Source organism: Sarcophilus harrisii, chromosome 3 (genome assembly GCF_902635505.1).
Source record: "Sarcophilus harrisii chromosome 3, mSarHar1.11, whole genome shotgun sequence".
Taxonomy (NCBI): Eukaryota; Metazoa; Chordata; class Mammalia; order Dasyuromorphia; family Dasyuridae; genus Sarcophilus; species Sarcophilus harrisii.
Genome location: NC_045428.1, coordinates 45,611,944 through 45,622,393, shown reverse-complemented (window position 1 = coordinate 45,622,393; position 10,450 = coordinate 45,611,944).

The following is a 10,450-nucleotide window of genomic DNA, read 5'->3' as shown; positions in this document are numbered from 1 at the left end:
TTGCAATTTTTTTAATAAATAACAATAACTAGTATTCATATTGTGTTTTAAAGTTTGAAAAAGACTTTATATTTATTATTTCATTTGATCCTTATAAGATAGGAGCTATTATTGTTTCATTTTTGAAATAAGGAAACTGAATATGAAAGTTAAAATGTTGGGGGGCAGAGCCAAGACAGCAGAAGGTAGACTGGCTTTTCCTGCCTTTCCTCAGATCAACAACAGATCAAGCCTCTGGAATGGTTTTGTAGTTAATTATATTTGAAGTGTAACAAACATTGCAGGAGAGTTTGGAAAAGGAAACACAGAAATCATCTAAAGAAAACTCCTTAAAAATAGATTTGGAGAAAGAGAAAGGGCATACAACTTCTTACAAAACAGATTTGATTAAATGGGAAAAGAAACCAACTCATTAAAAAACAGAATTTGTGACATGGAAAAAAAAAAACACAAAACAAAACAAGTCAGTTAAAAGTTCAATTGGTCAAATGCAAGAGGAGATAAAAAGCTAACAAAAATTAAAATTGAACAAATGGAAGTGAGTGACTCAATGAGACATCAAGAATCAATAAGTAAAAAACCCACCCAAAATAGAAGAAAACATAAAACACCTCATTGGAAAAGAATGATCTGTAAAATAGATCCAGGAGAAGCAATCTAAGAATTATTGGTAAAACCATGGTTGTTATAGGCCAGAACTTGAAACAAGGTGCTAAATCAGTGGAATTGATAGAGCAATAGTTATCTAATTTAGCATGGTTCAGTATGATTGATTTAATCCTACAAGGAGATGTTATGGGCCAGAACTTGGAACAAGGTACTAAGTGGAATTGAGGAGACAATGGTTAAATCTAGTTTAGGATTGATTTAATCTTACAACAAATAATGGTTTCCTGGTGATATAATGATTGGTGTATACTCAGTGTGGGGCATATAAGCAAGATTCAGAAGCCAGAGAAGACAAAGGACTGGGGGCAGGAGCTTAAACTCTGGGAAACAGGTAAGAAAGCTAACCTGGCCCCAGGAAAGGAGACACAACTTGGAAAGAGACAATAAAGATTTGGACTTTAACACCTGGCTGCATTTGTGGTGATTACTGAACTGAAAGGAAGACTACCCCCAGAAGCCCCTCAAGAAACCAGTTCCCAGAGAACATTACATTTTAGAGAAGAATGTTACACATGGTGAAAAATGAACCTAGACAACATCATTCAAAAAATCATCAAGGAAAACTGCCCTGGTGTACAAAGGGTGAAATCGCCATTGAAGGAATTCACTGATCACCTTCTGGAAGAGACCCCAAAACAGAAACTTTAAAGAATACTGTAGCTAAATTTCAGAATTATCAAGAAAATATTGCAAATAGGCAGAAAGAAACAATTCAGATATCAAGGAGCCACAATCAGGATTGCCCAGGACATAGCAGCTTCTACTTTAAAGGATTGAGAAGCTTGAAATATTCTGAATGGGCAAAGGAACTTGGATTGGAGCCAAGAATCAACTATCCAGCAAAATTAAGCATTAGCCTTTAGGGGAAAAGATGGACATTCAATGAAACAGGTGAATTTCATTTATTTCGGATGAAACCACCAGAGATGAACAGAAAATCTGATCTTCAATACAGAACTCAAAGGAAGCATAAAAAGGTAAAAAGGAAAGGAAAAAAAAAACCTTTCTTTTAAAAGTTAAAAAAATGTATATCCTTATATGGGGATATGATATATTTAACTCTTGAGAACTATATCTTTATTATAAGTATACTTAGAGGGTGGAGGTATAATTTGCTTTTATTGTGATGATATAAAAAAGAAACTAGAAGTGGAAAGGGGATTGTACTGGAAGAAGAAGAAAGGGGAGGTAAAATGAGGTAAATCATATCTCATGAAGAGGTTAAATAAAACTATTACAATTGACAGAAAAAGGAAAAGGGATGAGCATTGTGTGAACCTTATTCTCATCAAATTTGGCTCAGAGAGAGAATATCAAGCACATTTAGCTGACAAAGAAGCTTGTCTCACCCTATAGGGAATTAGGAGAGGACCAGGAAAGGAAAGAAGGAGGCTAATAGAAGTGAGAACAGAAATATGGAAAGAGATAAGAAAGGGGGAGGGGCTGTGAAAGGGGAGGGCTTTTGAGGAAGATGGTGGTAAGAAGCAAAACACTGGGGAGGAATGAAAAGGGGAAAGGAAAGAGAAAAGAAAAGTATAACGGGAAAAATAAGATGGCAGGAAATACAGAATTAGTGTATTCTGTACACTAGGTGTACAGAAATAGGTGAATGAGATGAATTCTCCCATAAAGCAGAAGTGGATAGCAGACAGGATTAAAAGCCAGAATCCTACAATGTGTTGTTTTCAAGAAACACATTTAAAACAGAATGGTACATACAGAGTAAAGGTAAAAGACTGGAACAAAATTTATTATGCTTCAGCTAAAGTAAAAAAAAAAAAAAAAAAAAAAAAAAAAAAAAACAGAAGTAGTGATTCTGATCTCAGATCAAGCAAAAGCAAAAATAAATCTCATTAAAAGAGAAATGAAACCACATTTTGCTAAAGGGTACCATAGATAATGAAGTAATATCAATACTAAACATATATACACAATGTAGGGTATATTATGCAAGCTGTTTTTAAAAATAAGCAAAGAAGGAGTCCTACCAAATTCCTTTTCTGACACAGATATAGTGATGATACCTAAACCAGGTAGGGTCAAAAGAGAGAAGGCAAATTATAGACCAATTTTTCTAAAGAATATTGATACCAAAATCTTAAATAAAATATTAGCAAAGAGATTACAGCAAGTTAAACCCAGAATAATACATGATGACCAAGAATTTATACCAAGACTGCAGGGCTGGTTCAATATTAGGAAAACTATTTGCATAGTTGACCATATCAATAACTAAACTAACAAAAATTATATGATTATTTCAATAGATGCAGGAAAAGCATTTTACAAAATCCAACACCCATTCCTACTAAAAAGACTAGAGAGCATAAAAATAGAGGTTTCTTTAAAATGATTAGTAGCATCAATTTAAAACCATCAGCAAGCATCATATGTAATGGGGACAAACTAGAACTATTCCCAATAAGATCAGGGGTTAAATAAGGTTGCCCATTATTACCATTGCTATTCAATATTGTATTAGAAATGTTAGCTTTAGCAATAAAAGAAGAAAAATAAATTAAAAGAATTTGAGTAGGTAATGAGAAAAACCAAATTATCACTCTTTATAGATGATATGATAGTATATTTAGAGAATCCTAGAAAGTCAATGAAAAAACTACTAAAAATAATTCACAACTTTAGCAAAGTTTCAGGATACAAAATAAATCCATATGAATCATTAACATTTTTATGTTACCAAAAAAATCCAGCAGCAAGATATACGAAGAGAAATTCCATATAAAATAACTGTAGATACTATAAAATATTTGGGAGCCTACCTGCCAAGGCAAAGTCAGGAACTATATGAACACAATTATAGAATACTTTCTACACAAATAAAGTCAGATCTAATCAATTGGAAAAATATCAAATACTCATGGATAGGCTTTAATACGAGTTTTATTTAATAGGAATTAATGAAAAAAGTACAAATGAAGATGGACTAGCTGTACTAGACTTAAAACTATATTATAAAGCAACAGTCATCAAAACCATTTGGTACTGGCTAAGAAATAGAGTAGTCAATCCATGAAATAGGTTAGGTTCACAAGACACAATAGTCAATGACTATAGTAATCTAGTGTTTGATAAACCCAAAGACCCCAGCTTCTGGGATAAGAACTCACTATTTGACAAAAATTGCTAAGAAAATTAGAAATTAGTATGGCAGAAACTAGGCATTGATCCACATCTAATATTCTATACCAAGATAAAGTTTATAATTTAGACATAAATAGTGATACTATAAGGAAATTAAAACAAAAAATAATCTCCCTCTCAGATCTATGGAGAAGGAAGGAACTTGTGACCAAAGAAGAACTTTGAGAACATTAGGGAATGCAAAATAGATAATTTTGAGTACATTAAGTTAAAAAGTTTTTGTATAAACAAAACTAATGCAGACAAGATCAGAAGGGTGTCAATAAACTGGGAAAAATTTTACATTCAACGATTATGATAAAAGCCTCATTTCTAAAATATGTAGAGAATTCATTCAAATTTATAAGAATTCAAGTCATTCTCCAATTGACTAATAGTCAAAGGATATGAACAATTTTCAGATGAAATTAAAACTATTTATAATCATATGAAAAATATTATCAAATGATAATTTGATCATATGAAAACATATGAAAAAATTATCAAAGAAATGCAAATAAAGATAGTTCTAAGGTACCATTAGGCACCTCTCAGATTGGCTAAGATGACAGGAAAAGATATTGATGAATGTTGGAGGGAATGTGAGAAAACTGGGACACTAATACATTGTTGGTGGAGTTGTGAACTGATCCAACAATTTTGGAGAGCAATTTAGAACTATGCCCAAAGGGCTATCAAACCATGCATACCCTTTAATCCAGTATTTCTATTGGATCTGGATCCCAAAATATAATAAAAAAAAAAAAGGAAAAGGGCCTATGTGTGCAAAAAGGTTTGCAACAGCCCTTTTTGTACTGGCAAGAAACTTGAAACTGAGTGGATACCCATCAGTTGGAGAATGGCTGAATAAGTTATGGTATATGAATGTTTTGGAATATTATTGTTCTATAAAAAAAGATCAGCAGGATGATTTCAGAGAGGCCTGGAGAGACTTACATGAACTGATGTTAAATAAAGTGAGTAGAACCAGGAGATCATTGTACACAGCAACAGCAAGATTATAGAATGATCAGTTCTGATGTATGTGACTCTTTTCAGCAATGAAATGATTCAGACCAGTTCTAATGGTCTTGTGATGAAAAGACTCATCTGCAGCCAGAGAGAAGACTGTGGGGACTGAGTTTGGATTACAACAGAGTATTTTCACCATATTTATTGTTGTTTGCTTGAATTTTGTTTTCTTTCTAATTTTTTTTTCTTTTTTGATCTGATTTTTCTTGTGCAGCATAATTGTGGAAATATTTATAGAAGAATTGCACATATTTAACATATATTGGATTTCTTGCTGTCTAAGGGAAGAAGTATGGGGAAGGAAGGGAAAATTTTTGGAACACAAGGTTTGGCAATGGTGGATTCTGAAAATTCTCTATGCATCTGTTTTGAAAATAAAAAGCTTTAATAAAAATTTTAGAAAAAGAAAAAGAGTTAAAAAGAGAATCATATATGGTGGTATAGAAAGTCAGTGTTTTGTATGAGACTGCCTACCATCTAGGGGAGAGGGTGGAGGGAAGGAGGGGAAAGGTTTGAACAGAAGTGTTCGCAAGGGTCAGTGTTGAAAAATTACCTATGCATATGTTCTGCAAATAAAAAGCTATAATTAAAAAAAAAAGAAAGTCAGTGTCTGAAGAATGAGCACCTATGTATTGTGACACTTACACCCTGGGCAATAGATTATACTATATGTGCTGTGTGATTGAAAAGAAATTCTTAACAAAAAACAAAGATTTTATAGGGCCTACACTGAATATTGAATTATCACTATACCAATGGAAATAACAGGAAATAATTCATACTAAAAAAGATCTCTGCATTTTAGTGAAATGCTGGCTCAGTATAAAGGAACAATATGAAATTAACCAAGAATCTTTAATATAAATTTACTAGCAGAGTCTCACTACTAGTAAATATCTGAGACAGGATTTGAACTGACTTGAAGGCCAGCATGCTATCCACTATGTCTTGTAGATGCTTAATATAAGGACTTATTAGAAATTGATGATGAGTTGTCAGCTTAGTTTCCCATAGAACAGCTTTCTTCTGTAGAGGAACCATCTAAATTTCAATAAATTGGGATGACTCTGTAAGAAAGAAATTATTGTCTCCTCTTATTACGCAATCAATGAATCCTTCTACTAGCACATAGGCACCATACTGAAATCTCTAAGGCTTTAGGAGGAAAGTAAAATCAGATAGTGATTTCCTTACTAGCAAAGACAATAAGAGTCAATCATGCAGAAGAGTTTTGTAGAAGGAAAATGACAAGTTCCCTAATTTGGTGTCGTCTACAGAATAAAATGAAGAGACTGATAATTATCCATCAGACATAAAAAGCATGTATACTGTTCATTCATAAGTCAACTATGCCTGAATTATCTTGTTTATTTGGAAAATCTTCATTTTAATATGCTTCATATGGTATATATGGTGGTGTAGAAAGTCAGTGTTTGAAGAATGAACACCTATATATTGTGGTACTCACACCCTGGGCAATAGGTTATTCTATGTGCTAAGTGTGATTAAAAAGAAATTCTTAACAAAAAACAAAGATTTATAGGGCTACACTGAATATCTAATTATCATTATACTAATGGAAATAACAGGGAGTAATTCATATTAAAAAAAAACCCTTTGTGTTTTAGTGAAATGCAGGCTCATTATAAAGAACAATGTGAAATTAACCAAGAAAGATAATAGGTCTCTAATATTTAAGAAAGCCATAGTGCTCAGGACTAGGAAAAGAATACTACTAGCATAGTCCTGATTTGGTCAAATCATATTCAGAATATTTCATTTAGCTCTGGCAATCACATTTTGGAAAGATGTCCATACAGGATGAAAGTGATCAGAGGCTCACAGCATCATAGCCTGAGAATTAGAATGGACTTCAGAAGGCATGTAGTCCAATCTATTAATTTTATAAAATTACCTATTACTTTTCATTTAGGTGACAAAACTAAGACTCAGGGAGGTTGGGACTGGCACATGATGATATTAGTAAACATTAGAGGTAATATCTCAACTCAGGCCTTTTGAATACAGAATCAGCACACTTTCCAAGTTCCCACTTTTTCTCAATGGCATGAAGTTCTTGATATATAAGGCAATGTTGAAGGAACTGAGATTGATTAGTCTAATCCTGTTGATTAGAGGAAACAGGATTGTTGAGAGAAAGTGAAAGGGGGAAGGAGGGAAAGAAAGAGATAGAGAGGGAGAAAGAAAGAATGAGAGAAGTGAAGAAAGAGAGAAAGGAAAGGGAGGGAGGGAGGAAGAGAGATTAGGGTTTTTGAAAAAATTAGGAGAGGATAGAAGTTGCAAAGAAAAAATAATTCTGATTTAAAGAAAGATTTTTTTAAGAATCAACATTATTGAAAAATAATAAATGTTGGAGAGGATGTGGGAAAATTGAAACATTTAGCATTGTTTGTGGAATTGTGAAATAATCTAACCATTCTGGAGAACAATTTGGAACGAAGCCCAAAGGACTGTTTAACTGTGCATACCCTTTCTTTGATCCAGTAATATCACTATTAGGTGTGGATCCCAAAGAGACCAAAGGGAAAGGTCCCATATGTACAAAAAGTATTTATAGAAGCTCTTTTGACAGTGGCAAAAAAAAAGTTGGAATTTAAGGGGGTATTGATGAAATTGATGGCAATTGGGAAATGGCTGAACATGCTGTGGTATATAAATATAATGGAATGCAATTGTGCCATGAGAAATGATGAGTAGAATGATTTCAGAAAAAATCTGAAAACACTTAAAGGAACTAATGCTGAATGAAGTGAGCTGAACCAGGAGAACATTATATACAGCAACAGCCGTACTATATGATGATCAACTGTGAATAACAGCAATAAAATAGTCAAAGACAATTCTGAAGGATTTATGATAAAAAATACTATCCACCTCCAGAGAAAGAACTGATGGAGTCTGAATACAGATTCATGCACACTATTTTTTTATTTTCTTTTTTTAGTGATGTTTTTAGTCTCTGTTTTCATTGACATAACCAATATGAAAATATGTTTTGCATGAATGTATATGGATAATCTATATTAAATTATTTGCCACCTTAGGGAAGAGAATGGTAGGAAAGAAGGGAAAGAATTTGGAACTCAAAAATGTTTAAAATGGTTTTTATATGCAATTGTAAAAATAAAATGTCATTTAAAAAAGAATCTGCATTATTTCAAAGTCTAGTCCAGTGCTTCAGAAGACCTCACTGAAGGCCTTCAAGCAAAGACTGGAAGAAAAACTTGCATTTGCTGTCCTAGAGATGCATTTTGTCACATAGGTTCCACTGGTTGGACAATGAAACCCTTTTCGACTCTGAATGATTCTATGAAATGCTATCTATCTATTGAGAAATGCATGGAGCACACAGTCTCATCTTATCACAGTATCATATTTAATAATTTGCATGAAGCTCAACATGAAATAACCCAGTGCTACTTAAGAAAAAAAGGTTCTGATTAGGATTATCCATGATACAAATGAATGACTTTGAACTTGAAAATATCAATATGAAAGATGAGAAATGAAAAGATGTGTGAAAAACAATGCTGCAGAATCTGATAGCCATGAATTAAGAACAAAGGAAAAACGTTGCATAGATTGGGAGATGTGTTTGGAAGGCATGGACAGCAGATGTAAGCAATGTATCATTTAACATTCTTTCACAGCTTCAGAGGAAAAGAGGAGGGGATAGAAGAGGACTGATAACATCACATGACTCTGAATCACCCCAAACTCATCCATGTTTGAGCACAGAAAATTCACATAATGCCTTGGAATGAGAAGAAAGCAATTTAAACAGCCAGCTTTAGTTTGGAGGATTGAATCAGGGATAAGAAGCCGCCATCTCCAGAAACTGGTTTTATGAGTTAAAATTACCTGAAAGATAAGCTATGAAAGGTCTTTGTAAATCAAGTCTGAATCCTTTCCATGCTTCAAATGTCAGGCTGTAGTAGACATTTCATTTATCCAGTCTCTAATGTCACCCTAACAATAATTTACATGACTTCTTTATAACACTGAATAAGAAAATGTATATATACCCATAGGGTATAGGACAGTTCTTGGTATGTAGTCACTTAATACTTGCTGATGGGAAGTCTTTCTCTTCCAATTTGCTGAAGTATTTTATCTGCCCATTTTCTTTTGTCCTATTATAGAATAAAATGTATTATACTTACTTAGTTATGAATTCCATCCCCCTAGCAGACAGCTCTTTGTGGATTGTACTGCTTGTCTCCAAATCTATAGCACCCAGAACAGTGCTTTGCACATAATTTTGTTTATAATTCAATTGAATAAAGGATCTACCATCCAACCTAAATAAATAAAAATCCATATAGTATATGAATGAATTGTTGCAGGAAAGCAGGGTGTATCCTTTAGCATCATAGGCTCATAAAGTCATAGCTGGCAGAAACTTGAGAGGTCATCATGTCTCACCCTCTCATTTTCCAGATGAGGACATTAAAATCTGAAGGAGCTAGTTGTCCTGTTCAAGGCCACGAGGAGAAGAACCAGAATTCTCTTGTTCCACTGATTTGGGGATCATTTACATATTATAATTATCTTCCCCTTACTGAATACAGACTATTTTTAAATAATTTGCAAAGCCATAGATCTATGTCATCAATTCTCTTGTTCTGAAATTAGAAGACCTGCAGTTGAATTCTACCTCTTAGAAGTATCACTTGTGTGACTTTGGATAAGTAATTTGATCTTTGCTTTCACACTAGCCAACTTCGCTTCTCAAGCACTTTCTATTTTTCTCCACCTTGTAAAATTCATCTCTTTCTTGAATATGCAACACATATGCAAACACCATTTTCTATACTGATCTTTTCCTAATCCTGCCTCCCACCCATACCCATTTTCCAGTATTCCTTTCCAAAACTATCTTATGCTTCATTCCTTTGCAAATATTTGTAGTTATTAATATTAATTTATATTTATGTTGAATCTATTTTTATACACACTCCTTGTTTTCAATCCTATTAGAATGTAAACTGCTTGAGAATACTAATTGTTTCCTTTTTTTTTTTTAACTTGCATTCCCAGAGCCCAGCATAAATGCTTATTTTCATTCTGAGGCTCATTATAAATCTTAAAACTCTAGATAAAAAATTTTTTTTATTGACAGATGCTGATCTAACTATTCTGCAAACTTTTTCATCAGTCCACATAATTATTATATAAAATATGCACCTCTCTCACCTGGGCTGAATTGGTTGTTTAGATAGACTGACTGTATCTACTACATGATCGAATGGATATCTCCATACTACACACTGTTGGTGGTCCTTATTGAACCTCCCACTAGCAGTGAGATCCAGAAAATAGCTCAATTTCACTAGATCCCTAAAAATAACCAGATTTCTAAGGCTGTATCATATAATGCTGTCATGCTAATTCCATTCCTCCTGTTTGCTTCCCACATTTTAATTAGGCAAAAGTAATAAATCCTTTGTTGCCAGAGAAATTCTATGAAAATGTCTTTGACAAAAGTGTCCTTCCAGCAAAGTAGAGTATGTTAATTGTATGTGGTCCAAATCCAACCGTCTCCCCCTAGAAATGAAATATAAGTGGGACTTATCTCCTATTATGT